The 24,361-nt window shown below is 41.0% G+C and overlaps 1 protein-coding gene across 3 annotated transcripts in view; it reads right to left on the reverse strand.

The window, feature by feature from the left end:
• The window catches only part of PLAC1 (placenta specific 1), a 198,004-nt gene that overhangs the window by 30,666 nt on the left and 142,977 nt on the right, over positions 1 to 24,361 (reverse strand). For 2 of the 3 annotated variants that reach the window (XM_025372465.1, XM_025372464.1), the window contains one exon: positions 6,198 to 6,269. The exons of the other annotated variant lie outside the window; for it this stretch is intronic. The gene's annotated coding sequence lies outside the window, so the exon portion shown is untranslated. The remainder of the gene's footprint in view (positions 1 to 6,197; positions 6,270 to 24,361) is intronic. 3 annotated transcript variants of the gene reach the window in all.

Raw genomic sequence — 24,361 nt, forward strand, 5'->3', positions numbered from 1 at the left:
TTTTATTTTTAATTTTATTTTCTTTTTCCTGCCTTCCTATGAGTACTTGAATATTTTTGGGAATATTGTAACATTTTGACTTATCTGTAGTGGTTCTGAGTGTATATCTTTGTATAGATTTTGAGTGGTGGCTCTATGTATTACATTGTGTATACATAACTTATCACAGTCTACTGGTAATGTTATTTTGCCAGTATGAGTGAAGTATAAAAGCTTACTTCTGTTAATGTCTCTTTATCTCCCTAGTTTATGATATGATCAACTTAAATATTTCCTCTACATGCAATAAGAACTATATCAGACAGTATTATTATTTTTGCTTCAACCATCAAACAAAATTTTGAAGACTCAAAGAGGAAGGAAAGTCTATTGTGTTCACCATAGTTTTGCTTATTGTATTATTTCTTGCTTCTTGATGTTCCAAGATTTATTTTATCATTTCTGTTCTGTTTAGATAACTTCCTTTAGCTATTATTTTAGAGTAGCTCTGATGGAGACAGGTTCTCTTAATTTTCCTTCATCTGAGAATGTCTTGATTCCCACTTCATTCCTGAAGGATATTTTTGTGGGATATAGGATTTAGTTCTTTTCTTTCAGCATTTGAAAAATGTGTCAATTTCTTCTGGCCACATGGTTTCTGACAAGAAATCAACTGCCATTAAAATAATTGTTTCTCAGTTTCTCTGTCAAAGTATTGTTTTTCTTTTCTTTTTTGAGACAGAGCCTTACTCTGTTACTCAGGTTGGAGTTCAGTGTGGCATGATCATGGCTCACTGCAGCCTCTACCTCCCTGGGCTCAGTGATCCTCCTACTTAAGCCTCCCGAGTAGCTGGGACTACAGGTGTGCACCACCACACTTGGCTAATTTTTGTACTTTTTGCAGAGATGGGGTTTCACCATGTTGTCCAGGCTGGTCTCAAGCTCCTGGGCTCAAGCAATCCACCCACCTTGGCCTCCAAAAGTGCTGGGATTATAGGCATGAGCCACTATGCTTGGCCAAATCATTGTTTTTCCTCTGTCTGCTTTCAAGATTGTTTTCTTTGTCTTTAGTTTTCAGAAGTTTGACTATGATATGTCTTAGTGTGGATTTCTTTGGATTTAGCATGTTTGAGATTCTCTAAGCTTTTTGAATCTGTAGGTTTATGTCTCTTGCCAAATTCGGAAAATTTTCAGCCATTATTCCTTGAAATACTTTTCAGTCATAGTCTCCTCCTCTCATCCCGGGACTCTAATGACATGAATGTTATATCTTTTGTAATAGTTATACAGGTCCCTGAGACTGTTATTTTCTTCCAGTCTATTTGCTCCCTGCATAATTTCTGTTGTTATATACTCAAGTACTCTGATTTTTTTCCTTTGTCCCCTCCATTGTGTTGTTCACCCTATTCACTGAGATTTTCACTTTGGTTGTTGTGTTTTTCAGTTCTAAAGTCTACATTTGGTTCTTTATATATTCTTATTTGCTTACTGAGACTTTCTGTTCTTTTTATTTGTTCCGAGCATGTTTGTAATTGCTCATTGAAGCATTTTTATGATAGCTGTTTCAAAATCTTTGTCAGATAATTCTATCTCAGTCATCTTAGTGCTGGCATGAATTGACTGTCTTTTTCATTCAGTGTGAAATCTTCCTGGTTCTTGGTATGATGAATGATTTTCAATTGAATACTGTTCATTTTGGGTATTATGTCACGAGACTCTGGATCTTATTTAAACCTTATGTTTTAGTGGTTTTATTCTGACATTGTTCTAGTAGAAAAAACTGGAAGGGTTGCCTTGTTACTGCCAGATTGGGGTAGAAGTTCAGTCTCGCCACTCAGCCTTTGCTTGGACAGTTGGAGGTGAGGGTTACAGTTTCTCCTGCGGTGTTTGGCTGCAGTAGAGCAATAATGGTCTAAAAGTTTTCTGTCTTTCTAGGATGCCCCTTTTCTGGTCCTTTGGCTAGAGAGAGTAGGCTTTTGTTGGGGCTTTAGAAAAATCTGTTCCCACTGGTGTTTTCTGAATTGCTAGCTTCTCTAGCAGCCAGCCTGGGATATTCGAGGCAAAAAGAAAGCTCAGGGAACTCACGAACATGTCACTCTTTGAGTCTCAAGGTCCTTAGTCAGTCTATCTTCTCTCCACCTTTCTTGGTTGTCTTATGTTTGTTGTATATATAATAACTAGGGTTTATACTTGTACTTAGTGAAAGGAATAGAGAAAAGTACATCTACTCCATCTTTCTAAAAGCAGAAGCTGACTTTTAGGATCCCATATCTCTGATTAGTTATTAAATCTCATTACTTATCTCTGAAGTTATGGTGTTAAAAACTCACATTTTAATACACCGTCTTTGTTGAATGAGTGGATCATACTCGTGTAGCTTGTGAGATGTTGCAGCAGAATTATTGACTAAAGTGTCCCCTGAGCTCGTCAGCTGCTGAACTGGTGACAGATTCCTTGAGTCTGTACTGCTTTTTAACTAACAAGTCTTCAGTATGTGCCCAGAACTGCACTGGGTGTTTAAGAAACTATGAAGAAAGATGTGACCTCGACTCTCGGGGTATTTGATGTCTATTTGGGAAAACAAGAAAAGTGAATTCTCCATTTCAGGGTGTAGAATATAGTAGACACTCAATACATGCTTGTTGCATGAGTGAATGCTGCTGAGCACATGCTAATTGCCCCTGAATGACAAGTGCTAAACTAAACTGTGTCATGCAGATTAAAAGTGCTGTATGAAGCCAGAAGAGAGGCAAGAGTATGGCTGAAGTGGTCAAGAAGGGTTGTTTTTTTAAGGAGGTAGAGGTTGAGTTGCCTTGAGAGTATGTTAGGACCTGGAGGTCGTTTTTGAAGGAAAAAATTGACAGGACTTGTTAACAGACTGTTTGTGGGGGATGAAATACAGTAAAAAGCAAAACAGACTTTGGTTCAGATCCTGGGTGACAGGGAGATGAGGGAAACACCATGAGTTTGACTTTGTACCTGATTAGCTTGAGCTGTTAGCAAAACATCCAAGCACAAGTACATAGTAACTATTTGGAATATTTGGAGCTGAAGGAAAGATTCTACTAGAAAAACCCATCTTTTCACTTGAGAGTCTCCAGAAGATATGGGAACTATCACAACTTAGCAGCCAACAAATGATGTGAGCTAAGGTAGTTAATAACCTGTCTCTGGGTAAATAACCTCTCTCCTCATGTATAAAATGAGGTGTGCTGGTAGGTGGTTTTTTAATGAGATAACATTTGGATTAGCATAGTATCTGGTATTTGGAAGGAGACCTGTACTTGCTGGAATATTTTCCTTCCAGCTCTAAAGGTCCAGGATTGTGTGATTTCTTTGAAATATGAACTGTCCTTAATACATCTGCTGATATGGTTTGGCTGTGTCACTGCCCAAATCTCATCTTGAATTGTAGTTCTCATAATCTCCAAGTGTCGCGGGAGGGACCTGGTGGGAGGTAATTGAATCATGGGGGTGCCTACCCTCATGCTGTTCTCATGATAGTGAGTGAGTTCTTACAGGATCTGATGGTTTTATAATAGGCTTTTCTCTTTTACTTGGCACTTCTCTCTCCTGCCACCATGTGAAGAAAGACATGTTTGCTTCCCCTTCTGCCATGAGTATAAGTTTCCTGAGGCCTCCCCAGCCATGTGGAACTGTGAGTCAATTAAATCTTTTTCCTTTATAAATTACCCAGGCTTGGGTATTTCTTCAGAGCAGCATGAGAACAGACTAATACATCTGTCTTCTGTGATTGGGTTTTTCCCCCATCAGAGCCCATACTTTATATCACATGAAGCTAAGAATCTAGGGGAGGGAGAGTTGCACATGTTGTGTCTCAATCTTTTCAGACTTCCTAAGTTTTTCTATCTTTTGAGCATTTGCATTTTGCATGCTTGAATCAGAAAAGCCTCCATTTTGGCTGATTCTAGCCCTTCACTCTGGGGAGTAGAATGGGCAGGTAGCCATTAGTACACAGGAAGGGAGGGATTTGTGGTATCTTAAAGCCATTGGATTTTATTTATTTCCAGTTTGCTCAACATTTGTTCCACAGATCTGGAAAGTTTAAAAAGGGGTGGGGATGGAGAGAGAAGGATGAAAATTAACTAGGCCTAGAGAAAAGGATAAACATATTTTCCTTTCAATATCAAACTAAGGCTCAGAGCATTATTATTATTATTATTATTGTTATCATTATTATTACTATTATTATTGAGATAGGGTCTCACTCTGTCACCTAGGCTGGAGTGCAGTGGTATGATCACAGCTCACTGCAGCCTTAAACTCCTGGGCTCAAGTGATCCTCCTGCCTCAGCCTCCTGAGTAGCTTGGACTACAGGCATATACCACCACGTCTGGCTTATTTTTCACATTTTTTTCTTTGTTGAAATGGGGGTTTCCTTTGTTGCCTAGGCTGGTCTGGAACTTCTGGCCTCAAGCAATCCTCTCACCTCAGCCTCCCGAGTAGCTGGGACTACATGTGCATGTCACCAGACCTGGCTAATTTTTAAATTTTTTGTATAGATGAGGTTTTGCCATGTTGCCCAGGATGGTCTTGAACACCTAGGCTTAAGTGAGCCACCTACCTTGGCCTCCCAAAGTAGTAGGATTACAGGCATGAGCCACTGTACCCCACCCCTCAGAGTATTTAAATCTGAAATGACTTCTGGGCTTTATTTAGTTTTTCTAAAAACTGACCACTGCCGTAACCATCCATATGGCATCTGAAGAATTGACACTGAGTTCAAGAGTTTAAGACTGCAGTGAGCTATGATCAGCCCACTTCACTCTAGCCTGGGCAACAGAGTGAGACTCTATCTCATTTTTTTTTTTAAAGATGAAGATTTGACACTAGTTGGAGAAATGGTTCTATATCTCATTACTAGGATTTTATGAATGTCAGCCCTCTAGCATAAGTAGTAGTTAGTTCTTTAAAATTAAAAAAATTTGGATTTTAAAGTAAGATAAGCTCATTATAAAAATAAGAAAATGAAAATGACTCATAATCCCACAACATAGGGATAATTATAGTTCTGTGGTTTGTTGCTTAGGGACACGGTCACCCAGGCTGGAGCACGGTGGTGCAATCACAGCTCACTGCAACCTCAAACTTCTGGGTCCAAGGGATCCTCACATCTCTGCCTGCTGAGTAGCTAGGACCACAGGCATGTGCCACCATGGCTGGCTAATCATTGTTAATATTTCTATTATTTCTTTCTAGTCTTTTTTTTTTCCTGCACACACACACACACACACACACACACACACTTGGGATTTCACTGTATGTTTGTGTATCCTCCTTTCCCCTGCTTAATTTAGACCATGAGCATTTACTCAAGTCATTAAATATTCTTCTAAACATGATTTTAAATAATTACCTTGCATTTCATAGTATAAATGTTACTGCATAGGATTTCATAGTATGGACAACTTAAGTTGTTTCCACTTTTTCTCTATTTTAAATACTGCCACAATGAATTTCCATGTATTTGTATTTTTTGTGCATCTCTATTTCCTTTTACCATAAATCCTTAGAAAGAGAATTACTGGGTAAAAGGATAAGAACATGGTTAAGGCTTTCGAGCATTTTGCCAAGTTGCCCTGTGGGAGAGTTGTACCAGTTTGCATTCCTATTAGCGTTTGAGAATGCCTGACTCATTGCATTAACACAGAATATTTTACCATTATAGATACATGACACTCTTTTGGATCATTTCAATTCAAATGGCATTTAGTGAGCACCTACTATGTGTAGTGTACTGTGCTAGGCATTAGACTCTCTCCTGTTATACAGCATAAGTGCTAGATGCATAACACATGTACAAAGATGGTTAAAAATGCAAATGAAATATAACAACACATAAATCTCTATGGCCAGGGCTGACATCATTCAGCCTTTAAATGGTTACTCATTGAGTAAAGACACTGTGCTAGCTAATTTAAAAATTAATTTAGATCTTGTAAGCACTTAAAAAACCAGAATGCATTAATATGAATCTTGCAAACAATAGAGGTTCCATTGTGATCACTTACACTCTATTTCCTGGTATAAATTAGAGTAGGAACGGAGAGGAATATTACAAATCCACGTCTTCTAAAAAATCAACAATCACAACTCATTTGGGTAAAAGGACAATTTCTGCTTTTGTCAGTTCCCTTTAGAAAGTTAACCTGTTGGTTATCAGAGAAGGGGGACACTGAACACACAGAAAACTAACCTCCTTCTGGCAGCTGGGGATAATTTGTCAGTTTCCTTTGAAATGTGGCTTTGTGCTCACTGGTGAAGGCAGCTGGAACAGAAAAAACATGACAGACAAAAGCTGAAATCCACATGAAGAAAGGTCTTTTTCCCAAAAACTACTGCCTGAGTTAGCAACGGTCAGAACAGAAAGTACATGCATATCTTCCCAGCAACAAGCATGTCTAGTACTAGAGAAGGCCCGCTATGTGACAGGAGGCATTTAGAATGGCTGTAGCCTTGAATAGGGCTGCTGGACAGCATTGGAACAAATCTTTCCACCCCCATGAAAAATCACACCCTCAAATTAAATCCACCTAAAACTGTGACTAAAGAAATGAAAGTATTATGTTTTTCAATCAGTCCAAAGCATTTACTATTCTGAAAAGGAAGATCTACTTACTATATAGTGGATGATGGTGCAAGAAGTAGAGGTTTCAGTATATGATTTCCAGTTAAAAAGTAACCAATAGAATAACTAAAAATAATGCTATCAAACTGGAAACAACTGAAAGGGTCTGCAACTGGTGAATGGATAAGCTGTGGTACATCCATGAGTGGAGTACTATTCAGCAATACAAAAGAATGAACAACAGATACATGAATCTCAAAATAGTTATATTGAGTGAAAGAAGTCAGTCTCAAAGGGTTATATGGTATATAATTCAATTTCTGGGGATTCTGGAAAAGACAAAATTGTAGCAACAAAACAGATCAGTGTAGGGGGTAAAGGAAGGAGTTGATTACAAAGGGCAGCATGAGGGGATTTGGGGGGTATGGAACTGTTCTATATCATGATTGTCGTGGCAGTTACATGACTTTATGTATTTGCCTAAACTCATAGAGCTGTACACCAAAAAAGTAAATTTCAAAATAGCATGCTATTTTAAAAAGTGAATTTTAAAAAATCTCATAAAATAATGCTATCAACCATGGGGAGGCAGAAGAAACAGAGGCAGTTGGGAGTAATGTTAAGTGAGCTAAATCTTCCATTTTTATAACAGGGAGTCAATAGATAATGTCCAAAATGCATAAATTAGGAATAGAAACAGAGTAATATTTAGAGATTCAGAAGTAACTATCAGATGAATTGCCAACAGAATCTGTTAAAAAATGGTTGCCTCTGAGGAGTGGGACTGGGGATGGGGAGGAGTGGGGCAGAGAACTGTTGTTTTTAATTGTCAGTTCTCTGTATTTTATATATGTGTATATATAGATATATTTTTTTCTTTCTTTGTTTCTTTTTTGAGATGGAGTCTCACTCTGTCGCCCAGGCTGGAGTGCAGTGGCGTGATCTCTACTCACTGCAAACTCTACCTCCCAGGTTCAGGCCATTCTCCTGCCTCAGCCTCCTGAGTAGCTGGGACTATAGGCGCCCGCCACCACACCTGGCTAATTTTTTTGTATTTTTAGTAGAGATGGGGTTTCACTGTGTTAGCCAGGATGGTCTCCATCCCCTGACCTCATGATCCGCCTGCCTCGGCCTCCCAGAGTGCTGGGATTACAGGTGTGAGCCACCGCGCCCAGCTGCCTATTTCATATTTTTAAACCATGCTTATGTATTACTTGATTTAAAAATAAGTGTAGTGGAAAATGCATTGGACTGGGAATCCAGAAACGTGATCTCTAACCCTAATTCTGCACTAATTGAGCAAATCCCTTCCCCTTTCTGGACCTTGGTTTCCACGTCTGTATGATAAAGGGGTTGGACTATATGATGTTTAAGATTCCTTTCATACCTAAAGAAAATTACAAAATTAGATTACTTGCATATCCACAACAATTCTTTGTTGAATGCCAAGCTATGAAACATGCATTTTTATTTTTAAAGCTGTAAGAGACTAACTCATCAAATTCAACTGTCTCCTTTTAACTGCTAAAGAAACTAAGATACAGATTCATTAAAAGATTCCCTTGGAATGACAGTTAATTGGCAACAGAGCTGGGACTAGAGCCCAGGGCTCCTCGTGGCTCTTTCTGTTGCACCACACAGCTTCTCCTAGGCCTAATGGAATCGGTCCTGGGCACCAGGGCTGACAAAAATTCTCTTGGATGACACCAGGGGTGTAATTCACATGCTGAAATGGTTTCATTGGCCTGAGAGATGAGTCAGAATTTTGGAAGTGGTCCCTGACACAAGCATGTATGATGCAATACCATAGGCATTCCAAAGTTGATCAAGGCTATGTTAAAATTCCAATTTTAGGATTCCGTTCCCTAATAATTGTCCAATAAGCTGCCCTTGGCAGCTACTGCTAGCCTACTGACTTCCCCTTTTGTGTGACAGGAATCCCACTACTCAGAAATATCACCATTCTCATTCTGATGTAAAACAATGGGCTCATTCGTTTTTTCTCATCAGCCTTTCATCTCTAGAGCCTCTCAGCTTGTGGCATGATTCACTGAAATACATCAAATATGACAGAGATGTGAGCATTTGGAAACTTACATCAGCCATCATCAAATTAAAAAGGTATCTTGATATGATTTAGCAATCATCCTTGGAAGAGAGTTGAAACAGACCCCTGACTTTGACCACACCATCTTCCTAGGGGAGACCTTCCATGTTGACCAGCAAACAAGCTAAAAGTATGTGTTTTGCCAACCATTTCCTCCCTCTTTGCTGGGGCCTGCAGGCTCACTTGCCCCTCATCGCACAAGGTCTGGGGTTTACAGAATAAGGACACCATTATGCAGGGCTATCATTCTTCCTTAGTGGAAACAACACTGCCCTTTGTAAGCTCCCAGCTAACTTCAAAGGGTGTGGCTATCTTTTTGTGCTCCAAGGGAAGCCTCCTCGGGAAACATTGCTCACAGTGCCTTTCCAGTTCTAGAATCTTCTTGAGCTGATAGTGAGTTAGAGCAGGCATTTTTAGGCAGCACTCCCACCCCTGCACCCCTCATTGGTGCTTTGTCTACTTTAGAGGCCAGATTGTATTTTGTAAAACCTACTTGGAAAGCACTTGTTTGCCAACTTTTGTGCTCCCCTCCTATCAGTGCTCCCCCTCCAGCCTGGCTTTCTGCCCAGTTCTGAATCTTGCCTTACCTACTGCCTGGTGTTTACTTCACAACAGCTGGCCCAGGGATCTCAAGTACTTAGCCTCAGCTGCCAGCTTAGGGAAGGAGAGGCCCCTGTAGTTGAGCCTGTGACAAAGACAGCATTTGTTTCCACACCGGTATTTTCAATGTCAACAGCAGTGACAGGCTCCAAAGGGGATCATACCCAGTCACTGACCATTTGATGAGAACTCCACAAGCTCAGGGATGTCCATTCATCCAGCTTCAGCTCTCCCTGCAATGCTATGAGATGACTAGAGACCACTAATAGGACTCGCATTGTTATTTGCCCATGGGGAAAGGAGACAAATGGCTGGAGACTAGGGGACTTGTCCAAAGGAATTAATGATCATTTTGTTCACAACAAGAATCAGGATAGCTGGGTCTGACAAATGTTGGTTTCTGTGATTTATCCATTTGTGTAGCTGAAAAGTGCTATCAGCTGCCTTGCTCACCCTTGAGTGGCCTGAAGTGATGGATGATGGAGAGGAGGTTGCTGTGAGGGTAGAGGTGGTTCAGTACCCTGCAGGAGCAATGCAAAGAGAGACTGTGCCCAAGACTATCTCCCCCAGGGGGATGGGTGGCATTCCTGCCTTCCTTCCACCAACAAATGTTGACTGTGCCAGGCACTGGGATGACAGAGATGACTCAGATGTGCCCTTGTCCTTAATGTGCTCATGGTTGGATGAGGAGATCACCAGTCTCACTAGTGACTGAAGGCCATGACAAAGACTCCAGCCTCAAACTTGAGGAAGGAAGTTCATGTTTCTTCCTGTGTTGGCCAATAGAAAGCAGTATTTGTGGCCTGGCGTGGTGGCTCACGCTTGTAATCCCAGCACTTTGGGAGGCCAAGGCGGGTGGATCACGAGGTCGAGATCAAGACCATCCTGGCCAACGTGGTGAAACCCTGTCTCTATTAGAGATACAAAGAAAAAAAAATAGCGGGGCGTGGTTGCACACACCTGTAGGCCCAGCTACTCAGGAGGCTGAGGCAGGAGAATCACTTGAACCTGGGAGCAGAGGCTGCAGTAAGCCGAGATTGTGCCACTGCACTCCAGTCTGGGCGACAGAGTAAGACTCTGTCTCAAAAAAAAAAATAGTGGTATTTGTGTAGTTTTTCTAACTGCAGTGATGTGCGTGCACTGAATTACTCACTTGGATTCTCCTCCTTGAGAGTAGGGTTCATTTTGTTACTAATCTGGCTAGATTGCTTATCATAATGCTTAAAAATATAGCTTTAAACATACAAGTGACCAATAAACATGTGAAAAAATACTCGACATCACTAATCAGAGAAACACAAATTAAAACCACAATGAGATACCATCTTACACCAGTCAGAATGGCTATAATTAAAAAGAAAAATAGATGTTGGTGAGGATGTGGAGAAAAGGGAATGCTTATGTACTGTTGGTTAGAATGTAAGTTAGCACAACTTATGGAAAACAGTAGGGATATTTCTGAAAGAACACAAAGTAGAAATATCATTTGATCCATTCTCAAAGAACTAAAAATAGAAATATCATTTGATCCAGGAGTCCCACTACTGGGTATCTACCCACAGGGAAAGAAATCATTTTATCACAAAGATACCAGCACTAATGTTTATCACAGCACTATTCACAATAGCAAAGATAATGGAACCAACCTAAGTGTCCATCAGTGGTTGATTGGATAAAGAAAATGTAGTATCTATACATCATGGAATACTACTCAGCCATAAAAAAGAATGAAATCATGTCTTTTGCAGAAAATTTCCTATTGGGTACAATGTTCACTATTCGAGTGATGAGTACAGCAAAATCCCAAACTCCACCATGGTACGATATATGAATGTAGGAAGTCTGCACTTGTACCCTCTACATCTATACAAAATATTTTAAAATATAGCTTCAAGATGTAATTAAAGTCACATATCAGCTGATTTTGAGTTAATAAAAAAGACAGGTGATCACTTTTGGCCAGAACCACCATCTTCTAGTATTTTGCCAAAATAACAAACACAAAGGGAAAGAGAAGAGGCACCCAGTATGTGTTCTCTAGGCCTTTTAGAGAACATGGGCTTGTTCCTTTGACCATATACCTGTGAATCTACAAGAAAGGTGATATTTTAGACATCAAGGGAATGGGCACTGTTCAGAAAGGAATACCCCACAAATGTTTTCATGGCAAAACTGGAAGAGCCTACATTGTTACCCAACGTGCTGTTGGCATTGTTTTAAAAACACAAGGGTAAGATTCTTACCAAGAGAATTAACGTGCATATTGTGCATATTAAGCACTTTATTAAGAGCCAAAAAATAGCATCCTGAATTGCATGAAGGAAAGTGTTCAGAAAAAAAGGAAGCCAAAGAGAAAGGTACCTGGGTTCAACGAAGCACCAGCTTGCTCCACTCAGAGAAGCACACTGTGTGAGAACCAATGGGAAGGAGCCGGAGCTGCTGGAACCTACTCCGCATGAATTCATGGCATAATAGGTATATATGTAAAAAAAAAAAAAAAAAAAGTCCTCTGGACTGTAAAAAAACGAAACAAAACAAAACAAAAAACATTGTCTTGGGTGGGGCTGATGTAATCAAGTGAAAGCTATTAGCCCTCCCTGAAGAGAGACAGCATTTCCTGCTGAACATGAAGAAGCAAACAAGGCTGTGGAGAGAGGGCCAGCCTCCGGGAAGTGAGAGCCTCGGCACTAGAGCAGCAGGGAACTCAATCCTGTCAACAACCTGAACAAGCTTGGATGCGGACCCCAAGCTCCAGATCTCCAGAGGAGAATGCATCCTAGACAACACCTGGACTGCAGGCTCATGACACACTGAGCAGAGGACCCAGCTAAGCTGTGCCCGGACTGAACCATAAAAATGGAGACAACAAATGTGTATTCCTTCAAGCTGCAAAAGAAAAATACAAAAATATGTATCTCCATATGATTATGTTTTGGCTGTTGAGTTTTTCTTTACAACAATAAAAGTAGTGCTATTTTCTTGTTCCTTAGTAAGTTAAACACAGAATTACCATATGACCCAGCAAGTCTATTCCTAGATACATATCCAATAGAATTGGAAATAGGTGTTCAGACAAAAACTTGTACCCCAAATGTTTAGCAGCACTATTGATAATAGCCAAGAGGTTGAAACAATCCAAATGTTCATCAGCTGATGAATGGACAAGCAAAATGTGGTCTATCAGTACAATTGAATATTATTCAGTCATAAAAAGGAATGAAGTGCTGATACATGCTACAATTTGGATGAACCTTGAGAACATTATGCTAAGTGAAAGCAGCCAGACACAAAAAGACTGCTGTATGATCCCAGTTACATGAAATATCCAGAATGTTCACATCCACAGATACAGAAAATAGATCAGTGGTTACGTAGGGCAAGGGGGAGGGAAGAACAGGGAGTGAGTACTTAAAGGGGCATAGAATTTCCTTTTTGGGATGATGAAAATGTTCTGGAAATAGATAGTGGTGGTGGTTGGACAACACTGTAAATGTGCTTTATTCCATCAAATTGTATCACTCTTCTTCTTCTTCTTTTTTTTTTCTTTTTTGAGACACTCACTCTGTCGCCCAGGCTGGAGTGCAATGGCGCAGTATCAGCTCACTGCAACCTCTGCCTCCTGGGTTCAAGTGATCCTCATGCCTCAGCCTCCTGAGTAGCTGGGATTACAGGTGTATGCCACCACACCTGGATAATTTTTATATTTTTAGTACAGATGGGGTTTCACCATGTTGGCCAGGCTGGTCTTGAACTCCTGACCTCGTGATCCACCTGCCTTGGCCTCCCAAAGTGCTGGGATTACAGGCATGAGCCACCACACCTGGCTGGAAGGGATCTTATTTTTAGGCAAGATGTTAGTGTTGATGCTTTTACTATACCTGGTCCCCCTCAACCCACCAATGGTATCTGTTCACCTTTGGCTCCTGTACCTCCTAAAATCTCTTCTCTGCCATGGTTTTCCCAGGGTTCCAGTATCATCACAAAGCTTCTAGGAAATTAGATGAGAACAGTTTTCCTTGGTCCCTAATTTAGACTAGTAACATTAAATCCTCTCAAGAATCCTTGTCAACATGGAGGGTCACTCTGGCTGCCCTTGCCTGTGCTACCCTGTGCTCAGTCCAGATACTTGCTGCTTGCTTCTTACCCATATGATTAAGACAAGGGCATTTTGCATTGGATGGCATAACAATCCATGCAGATCCCACAGCTCCAAAGTTGGTCGAGGGTGACAGGCTGGGGTGCGAGCAAGTAAGAGAGTGACAAGCTGGAGTTTCTGAACTGATATGACTACAACAACCAGTAATCCTGCCTCATGTAAACAAATTTATTTGAAATAGTCCATGTTAAGATGTCTCACCCGTCTTAAGCACTCAATAAATATTAATTATTTTACTTTTGTTGAGACAGGGTCTCACTCTGTTGCCCAGGCTAGAGTGCAGTGGTACGATCAAGGCTCATGCAAACCTCCACCTCCAAGGCTCAAGTGATCCTCCTACCCCAGCCTTCTGAGTAGCTTATACGATTATAGGTGTGCATCCTCCTACCTTAGCCTTCTGAGTAGCTTATAGGATTTAGGTATGCACAACCATGCCTGGCTAATTTTTGTGTTTTTTTGTAGAGATGGGGTTTTGCCATGTTGCCCAGGGTGGTCTCGAATTCCTGGGCTCAAGTGATCTGCCCACCTTGACCTCCCAAAGTGCTGGGATTACAGGCATAGCCACCACGCTTGGCCTATACTTTTATGATAAAGGTATTTTATACATCCTTAAAATTATGTTATTAAATATATCTAGGCATATGGGAAAGTTATTAAGTGAAAGTACGTTACAAATAATGTGTACAGTATCTCATTTTTATAAAAATATAATTTACGTATGCGAGATATTATATAGCAATTTACAACTCAGGATCTGAAGGTAGACCTATTTTTAAATCTGTGCACTATCACTTATTAGCTGTGTGACCTAGAGTAATTTCTAAACCTGAGTGCCTTAGTTTCTTTATCTGTAAAGTGGATACTATACACACACACACACACACACACACGCATATATATTTGCAATGATATGCTTACATATATAGAAACACAAGAGGTCTGAATTATAATTTCACAAAAGAATGAATAAGAGTTCAATGCGGTAGTTGAATGCACAGTGGACATCGCAAAAATGAAAACTTTCCAGTGTGCCAGAAATAACAAGTTAAAAACTACCATGATAAAAAAAAAAAAAAACAAAAAAAAAACAAAAAACGAGACACAAGGCAGGTGCAATGAGTTGGTTGTCTGCTCTGCCCAACTCTAGGTCACACTTGGACCCCTGGGCTTAGAAGCAGCTCCATGGGTGCTATGGTTTCTCACACCTGTCAGCCTCTGGCCCTTGGCCTTCTTGCACTCAAGGACTCAAAATCAAACTCCACTCCATCACCTCATCGTACTTGTTCTCTCTTCAGCCGAGATGTAATTGCTCCAATAGCAAACTGGTTTGCAGAAATGCTACACTGCCTCCCTGGTAGACAACTTTAAATATCTTCCTCCTTGCAAAGCCATTTTTGCTTCTTGAACCACATCTGATTTCATTAGAAAGTATTTGCTCTAAATGTGCAGGGAGAAGAAACTTAAGTAGTTCTCACCAGGACGTTTTGCACAGTCATTAAGACTATGGTTCAAACCCCAGTTTTCCACCTATTAGCCACTTTGCCTTAATCAAGTCCTTAAACCTCTCTTTCCATCACTTTCCTTCTCTATAAAATGGAGGACAACAATAGTACCTCACTTTTAAGGACACTGTGAAGATTAAATGAGATTATGTATGTAAAGGGTTGAGCACAGTGCCGGACACATAGGAAGCTCTCAATATATAGGAGATGCTATCATCAAAACAGGAAGAGTTTGTCCTAAATGAATATCAAAGGTTTCATCTCTTATAAGCTAAAAATGACTTGCAGCAATTAAACAGGATTTCTCCACCCCTAGTTTCTATCCAACAAAGTTTCAAAAATGTCAGGGTCTTAGTTTTAGCCTGGGGCTCCCAAACACAATTGTGCAGACGTTTGTATATAAGGAAATATATCTATATAGAAACATACATAAGGAAATACACAGTCTCCATACAATCCCCTCTACGCCCTGGAGCCACAGGGCACTTCATCCAGCAAGGCAATTCAATCACAACAAAGTCATTTTTATATTCCTTTAAAGTTCATAAAAGCAAAATCCTCCTTTTCCAGCCAGATGAATGTATTGGTACCTTTGCTTTGCCCTGCCCCTTAGCTGGAGTAGCTGAATCTGTGCTGAATCCAGTCTCTAAGAGCAACCTGGGTCAAGTGCATGGACCCCCGGGGGGTCCTATTATCCCATTTGTACTTGAGGGTATATGGGGATTGGGCCAGGCATGGGTTTCTCAGGCACACATAGCAGGTAGAAATGATGCTTCAGAGCCTCACAGGGGTCTCCACATGAAACCACCTCACTCATATTTCTGAAAGAAATGTTCAAATCTGAGATGGGTTGGGTGGCTAACACCGGTAACCCCAGCAACTCAGGAGGCTGAGTTGGGAGGATCGCTTGAGCCTGGGAGTTCCAGATCAGCCTGAACAACACAGTGAGGCCCCATCTCCAAAATAAAAGGAAAAAGCTCAAATCTGAGAAACAAATGCTCAGGACGATCCAGGGAACTGAATCCTGAGACCCCTTTGCAGATCTCACTTTTGTACCTTTCATGCTAAAATGTCATCAGAATTGTGTCCATGTGGGACCAGGTTCATGACTGACCTGTGAAGGCTGAGAGAGCATTTTTCCACCTGAGAAGCCTCACAAGACCTGTTACATCAAGTAGAACTCTGGGCAGAGGCGAAGGAAGGGGACTGTGGAGGTGCTTTGTCATCCCATGCCCCAAAACCTCCCTAGGATGCAGGGCAGTAACTTGCACATAAATTGGGGCAGTTTCTATGTCAAAAGACCCTTTGTGACTCCTTTGGTAAAGAACCATTGTGCAACATGAAAAGTCACCTCTCAGGCTCTCTCCTTTGCAAGCTGTCTTGCCTGGTTTTCTTTAAGCAGGGCACGTGCTCCTGGATGAAAGAGGCATTTCTCATGCTGTAGAAATATAAAGACCAAAAATGGACTTGCTCCTTACAGAGAGAAAAGTCTTTGTGTTACTCCAAGCAAAGGCCCTAGAGACCAGCGAGCGCTTTCATCCTTTGCCTTTCTCTGTTTCCATGGCTTCATCCTCGCCCCGACTCTGATCATTGATGGCTAGATTCTTACTCCTGGCTCCCAGCTGGACTCTCCGACTCGACTCCCTTTTCTTGCTGCTCTGTTGCCACACCTCACTGCCCCTCACCACCTACCAAATCAAGTCCAGTCCCCTTCCCTTGTTTGAGCAATTGATGCCTTCCATAACCTCTTTAATCAAAATTCCCACTATTTCCCATAGCGACCCCCCTGGCTGACCACTGTGTGAGCCCCTCCATTCCCCCAGCCTGTTCATCCCAGCCTCTATGCTCCTGCTTATCTGCCTGCCACACTGCTTCCCTCCGCCTCCCTAGCAGCCCAGGGCCCGCCTCCTCCAGGTAGCCTTCCCTGGATCCTGCAACCAACCTACATCTTCCCTTTGCTACAGTCTCACAGCTCTCAGCTGTACCAGACCACCCAGTGTCTAGTTATACTTTCTAACGATTTTACTTTCATGTATTCTTTTAAAATGTTTTTTTGCATATATATTTGAGGTGTATAACATGATGCGTGTGTGTGTGTGTATATATATATATATATATACACACAAAATATAATCAAGCAAATTAGTATATCTATCACTTCACATAGGTACCTTTTCTGTGTGGTAAGAGCACCTAAACTCCACTCTCTTAGGAAATTACATACATTGTCATTAACTATAGTCCTCATGCTGTACATCATCAGCTCTTTTTAAAAATTCTACATTCTACATATAAGTGAGATCATTCAGCATTTTCTTTCTGTGCCTGGTTTATTTCACTTAGCCTAATGTCTTCCAGGTTCAGCCATGTTGTCACAAATGGCAGGATCACCCTCTCTTTTAGGCCGAATAATATTCCGTATATATTATACACACACACACACACACACACACAATATACATACATACCACAATTTCATTTTTTTATATAGAGATAGAGTCTCACTGTGTTGCTCAGGCTGGAGTGCAGTGGTGCGATCATAGCTCATTGTAGCCTCAAACTCTTGGGCTCAAGCTATCCTCCCACCTCCACCTCCTGAGTAGCTGGCACTATAGATGTGCACTATCATGCCCAGTTAATTTTTTTCTAATTTTTTTTACTTTTGTAAAGATACAGTGTCACTATATTAAACAGGCTGGTCTCGAACTCCTGGCTTCAAGCTATCCTCCTGCCTCGGCCTCCCAAAGCATTGGGATTACTGGCCTGAACCACTGTGCCCGGCCACCACAATTTCTTTATCCATGCATCTATCCATGGACACAAATTGTTTCTGAATCTTGGCTATTGTGAATAATGCTGCAGTGAACATGGGAGGACAGATATCTCTACAAGGTGCTGATTTCATTTCCTTTGGGTATCTATCCAGAAGGGGAATTGATAGGCTATATGGTAGTTCCATTTTTATTTTTTTCAGGAACCTCTATCCTGTTTTCCATAATGGCTTTACTCATTTACATTCCCATCAGCAGTGTACAGGTGGGTCCCTTTTTCTCCACATCTTTGCCAACACTTGTTATCTTTTGACTTGTTGACAGTAGCCAGCCTAACAGATGTAGGGGATATCTCACTGTGATTTTGATTTGCATCTCCCTAATGATTAGTGATATTGTGCGCCTTTTCATATACTTGTTGGCCATTTGTATGTTTTCTCTAGAGAAATGTCTATTCAGATCCTTTGCCCATTTTTAAATCAGGTTATTTATTGATTTATTTTGCCATTGAGTTGTGTGTGTTCTTTACATATTTTTGATATTAGCCCCTTATTAGATATATTATTTGCAAATATTTTCCCCCAAACTATAGGCTACCTTTTCATTTTGTTGATTATTTTCCTTGCTGTACAGAAGCTTTTAGCTTGATGTAGTCTCGCTTCTTTATTTTTGCTTTTGTAATCTGAGCTTTTGGTGTGATATCTGAAATATCATTGCCAAAGCTAATGTCAAGGTGCTTTTCTGCTAGGTTTTCTTCTAGTTTTATGGTTTCAGGTCTTACACGTAGGCCTTTAATCAATTTTGAGTTGATTTTTATGTACGGTATAAAAGTCTAATCTCATTCTTTTGCATATGGATATCCAGTTTTCCCAACACCATTTGTTGAAGAGACTGCCCTTTCCCCATGGTGTCTTCTTGGCACTCTTGTTAAAAATTAACTGATTGTGTATGCTTGAGTTTATTTATGGGCTCTCTATTCTATTCTATTGGTCTATGTGTCTTTTTTAATGCCAGAGCTATACTGTTTTGATTACTATAGATTTTTAATATAATTTTTTTAAGAGACAGGGTCTTGCTCATTGCTCAGGCTAGAGAGCAGTGGCACAATCATAGCTCACCGTAACCTTGAACTCCTGGGCTCAAGCAATCCTCCTACCTCAGCTTCCCGAGTAGCTAGGACTACGGGCATGCACCATCATGCCCAGCTAATTAAAAAGAATTATTTTGTAGAGACACGATCTTGCTATGTTTCTGAGGCTGGTTTCAAACTCCTGGACTCAAGCTATCCTCCCACCTTGGCTTCCCAAAGTGCTGGGGTTACAGGCATCAGCCACTGGACCACCTGCCTGTAATATAATTTGAAATCAGGAAGTGCGATGCCCCCAACTTTCTCTTTTTTTCCCTCTCAAGATTACTTCAGCTTGGCTGGGCGCAGTGGCTCACGCCTCTAATCCCAGCACTTTGGGAGGCCAAGGCGGGTGGATCATGAGGTCAGGACATCAAGACCATCCTGGCTAATATGGTGAAAGCCCGTCTCTACTAAAAATGCAAAAAATTAGCCAGGTGTGGTGGTGGGTGCCTGTAGTCCCAGCTACTCGGAAGGCTGAGGCAGGAGAATGGCGTGAACCCGGGAGACGGAGCTTGCAGTGAGCCGAGATGGTGCCAGTGCACTCCAGCCTGGGTGACAGAGCAGGACTCCGTCTCAAAAAAAAAAAAAAAAAAAAAAAAAATATTGCTTCAGCTGTCTGGGGTTTTTTGTGGTTCCACACAAATTTTAGAATTGTTTTTTCTCTTTCTGTGAAAAATGCTGCTGGAATTTTGATGGGGATTACATCAAATCTGAATATCACTTTTTTTAGACAAAGTCTCACTCTGTCACCCAGGCTGGAGTGCAGTAGTGCGATCTCGACTCACTGCAGCCTTTGCCTCCTGAGTTCAAGCTATTCTCCTGCCTCAGCCTCCCAAGTAGCTGGGATTATAGGCGGCCACCACCACACCTGGAATTTTTGTAGTTTTTTTTTTTTTTTAATAGAGACAGAATTTCACCATGTTAGCCAAGCTGGTCTCAAACTCCTGGCCTCCAGTGATCCACCTGCCTCGGCCTCCCAAAGTGCTGGGATTACAGGCGTAAACCACCATGCTCAGCCTGAATATCACTTCAGGTAGTAGGGGCATTTTAACAATATTAATTCTTCCAGTCCATAAACACAGGATATCTTTCCATTTATTTGTATCTTCTTTAATTTCTTTCATCAATGTTTTTAGTTTTCAGTGTAACAGATCTTTCTCCTCCTTAGTTAAATTTATTCCTAAATATTTTGTTCTTTTTGATGCTACTGTAAATTGGATTGTTTTCTTGATTCCTTCTTGGTATAGTTTGTAGTTAGTGTATGGAAACACCACTTACTTTGTGTGTTGGTTTTGTATTGTCAACTTTACTGAATTCATTTATTAGGTCTAACAGGTTTTTTTAGTGGCATCTATTTTCTACATATAGGATAATGTCATCCACAAAGGGAAAATTTTACTTCTTCCTTTCTTTCTTTTTTTCTTTTCTTTTTATTTATTATTATTATTATTATTATTATTATTATTATTATTATTATTATTTTGGAGACTGGGTCTGGCTCTGTTGCCCAGGCTGGAGTGCACTGGCACGATCTTGGCTCACTGCAACCTCCACCTCCTGGATTCAGGTGATTCTCATGCCTCAGCCTCCCAAGCAGCTGGGATGACAGGTGCAAGCCACCACACCTAGCTTATTTTTGTATTTTTACTAGAGGCAGGGTTTCGTCATGTTGGCCAGGCTGGTCTCGAACTCCTGAACTCAAGTGATCTGCCTGCCTCAGCCTCCCAAAGTGCTGGGATTACAGGCATGAGCCACCATGCCCCGCCTACTTCTTCCTTTCTTATTTGGATGCCTTTCAAAAAAGTGTGTGGTTGCTCTGGCTAGTACTTCCAATACTATATTGAATAGAAGTGGCGAGAGTGGGATCCTTGCCTAGTACTGGAGGAGGAAAAGCTTCCAGTTTTTCCCCATTGATTATGATGTTAGCTGCAAGCTTTTCACAAATGGTAGTTACTGTGTTGAGGTGAGTTCCTTCTGTACTTAATTTGTTGAGAGTTTGTATCAACAAAGGATGTTGAACCTTGTCAAATACTTTTTCTGCATCTATTAAGATGATCAGGTGGTTTTTAGCCTCATTTTGTTAATGTGGTATATGACATTGACTGATGTGTGTATGTTAAACTAACCTTGCATCCCAGGGATAAATCCCGCTTGATCATGATATATAATCTTTTTGATGCGTTGTCATGAAATTCTTGCCACTCCAATCTGACTATCCATGTGCCTTTCCATGTGCCCAGCTCTGTGCTATATTCAGTTATACACAATAAACTCAATATTAAAAAACAAATACCCAATAAACATTTCTTGCTAACACACTAATTTTAGTTATTTATAAACCACTGCATTTTCACAAAGTCCTTAAAACTTCTGGACTTGCTTGTATCATTGCAGCAATAAGTGGCTTCTCCAGCACCTGCTCTGCTTACCTCATATGGCTGTTTTGAGGATCAAATGAGAACAGGGATGGGAAGGCCCTTTGGACACTATTATTGCTGCTGGGTCAAAGCATCAACTGGAGCTTTTGAGCTGATTTGACTGCACCAATTGTTCCTCCCTTTTCCCTACATAGAACTTCTGGGTTTAATAGTCAAACATGGTTTCAGGGCTCCTTAACAGTTTCTAGCAGAGGACAAGTGTTGAACAGGCCAAACCCTATGTTTTGAATAAAGTAACAAAGGTCCAACTGGTTTTGTTTCCATATCATGGCCCCAGGCAGCAAGGTAGCTCCCAGACAGAGCTATTCATATCCTCAGGAAAGACCTTTGGATCTTCTTAGGAACTTGCTTATCAGCACAGGTACCATTGGCATTGCTGTTTATTAAGCACTTACTATGTTTCCAGCACATTATATACATCATCTCACTTTTTTTTTTTGAAACAGATTCTCACTCTGTTGCCCAGGCTGGAGTACAGTGGTGCGATCATGGCTCACTGTAGCCTCAAGCTCCCAGGCTCAAGCAATCCTCCCACCTTAGCTTCCTTAGTTGCTGGGACTACAGGTGTGCACCACCATGCCTGGCTAATCTTTTTTTTTTTTTTTTAATTTTATTTTTTAGTAGAGACGTGTTTTCGTTATGTTGCCTAGGCTAGTCTTGAATTCCTGGGCTCCAGCGATCTGCCCACCTCAGCCTCCCAAAGTGCTGTGATTAGAGGAGTGAGCCACCATGCCCAGTCTCATCATCTCACTTATAATCCTCACAACAACCCTGTTATTATTCCCATCTGTCAGATGAAAACTGAGGCTCAGAGAGATTAGGTGACTTTCCCAAGGTCACAGAGCTCTCTGATTCTAAAGCTGAAGTCATGCAACAAAGATGTCTGCCTTATAGGCTGTACTCTGGGGTTGACAACTGAAAACAAGGACTTGGAAATGTTGTCAAATAATACCTTATTTCAGTCTACAACAATTGCCACTCAACTCCTATTAGCATGGTTAATACCCTGCAAATACGACAGAGAAAAAGTCAAAGCTTGGCACTATGTCCCATGGGTACCTATCCTTCAGGGGCAGCAGAAGGAAGAGAACCAGACCATGCAATTGACAGAGACAAAGCCACTTTCTTAATAAATTACAGTTGAAGCTGCATATTTTAGGACTCACAAACACAATTATAGTTCCACCATTGTTTTCACCCAGTTTTTCTTCACCTTTTTGGGTGTTAACCCTTTTGAGAATTTGACGAAAGCTGTTGATCATCTCAGAAAAGTGTGTAAAAGCAAAAACACAATTGTGCACATAGTTTCAGAAAAATTCACCCAGTTTCCTGTAGCTAATCCAAGAGCAACAGACCCCATGTTTAAAACTCCTGCGTTAAGAAAACCTAATTCTGGCTGGACGCGGTGGCTCACGCCTGTAATCCCAGCACTTTGGGAGGGTGAGGCGAGCAGATCATGAGGTCAGGAGTTCAAGACCAGTCTGGCCAACATGGTGAAACCCCGTCTCCACTAAACATACAAAAATTAGCCAGGCGTGGTGGCATGCGCCTGTAATCTCAGCTACTCGGGAGGCTGAGGCAGGAGAATCATTTGAACCCGGGAGGCGGAGGTTGCAGTGAGCTGAGATTGCGCCACTGCACTCGAGCCTGGGTGACAAAGCAAGACTCCATCTCAAAGATAAAAAAAAGAAAAGAAAAAGAAAACCTAATTCTATGTTTTAGAACATGATAAACTAGAGATCAATGATTCCTTTAAATAACAAGCCGATCTAGGGCACAAAAATAAGGATTTGCTTTATGAAAATTTTGTTTTCAATGTCTAATTGCCTGCATGAGGTACACTTACAATGAACATATCTCTATTTCCCTAGTGCCCCATGCAGTTAGAAATAATGATGACACAGATGACCATCATCAGAACTGTCCAGAACACAAAGCTGGAAACTACAGGTACAGTAGGCAGTAAGTTTTTTGTTTGTTTGTTTGTTTTGACACTGGAGGGTGGACAGTGACTCATCAGATAGGAATAACTTTACTGGATGGGGACTAGACTATATGACTGTATTAAACAGCACCATTCAGTATCATGAGTCAAAGGTTCTAAGACCCATGTAAACCTGGAGAAGACTCAGACCACAGGTCTGTTCCTGCTAAACAGCTGATGGCTTCATGAAAGGCCAGGCACCTGATGGCACAAACTAAGTAGATATTGGCTGACTCACTTGAGTCTACAGTCAACCTTCTTATACTGGCCCATGTTATTCCAAATAGCAACTGTTAGTTCCTTGCCAACTGGAGGTCCCATTGCTCTTTTACAAAAATATTAGATAATCTAAACCCAAGTCATTCCAACGCCATTTTCCCCTGGCCTCTTGTATTTTGAGTTGACAAGGTCTTACCATAATCTTCAATAGCATTGTTAGTCCTAGCCTGATATTTCTTCTTCTAAGCCCACTTCCAGTGTTTAAGCCCTCATATAAAAGGTGCTTAGCTGTAAGTCATAGATCCTATGTGGTGGTCCTATAGAACTTTCTTCTTTAAAAACCTTTTTCATCTGAAAGTAAGAGGTTGTGTGATACGTTAGAAGGAGCACTGGATCGGGAGCCCCTAGTTCCATCATCTATTGCTTCTCCACCTCTCCAATACCCAATTCCCTCTATCAGACAGGTGACAGTCCTTACCCTGCTTATCTCACAGGTGCCTCGAAAGATTCAAATAAGATAGTGAGTATACAGATAATGTATTAAGTGTAGTGTTAGAAAATGAGAACTTATAACCATTATTTCATTTAAGCTTCAAACCAACTCCATGAACTATGCAAATCCTTACCATTCTGTCATATATTCACTCACTTTCTTGACATTTTCATTTATATATCCACTGCTTTCTTTTTCTCTCTCACTCTCACTTATTCAGAAAACATTATTACTAGGCACTGTGTGTAGCTAAAGTATTTACTGAATCAGAAACAGGCTTAGAAAAGTAAAATAACACTTCAAAGCTTACACTTCTTGGGTCACCCTTCACACACAAGGGAATTAGGACACTCCCTCCTTCCTTCTCCCCTCTCCCCCTGTCAGACCAGTTTG

This window comes from Theropithecus gelada, chromosome X (assembly GCF_003255815.1).
Source record: "Theropithecus gelada isolate Dixy chromosome X, Tgel_1.0, whole genome shotgun sequence".
In the NCBI taxonomy this organism is placed as follows: Eukaryota; Metazoa; Chordata; class Mammalia; order Primates; family Cercopithecidae; genus Theropithecus; species Theropithecus gelada.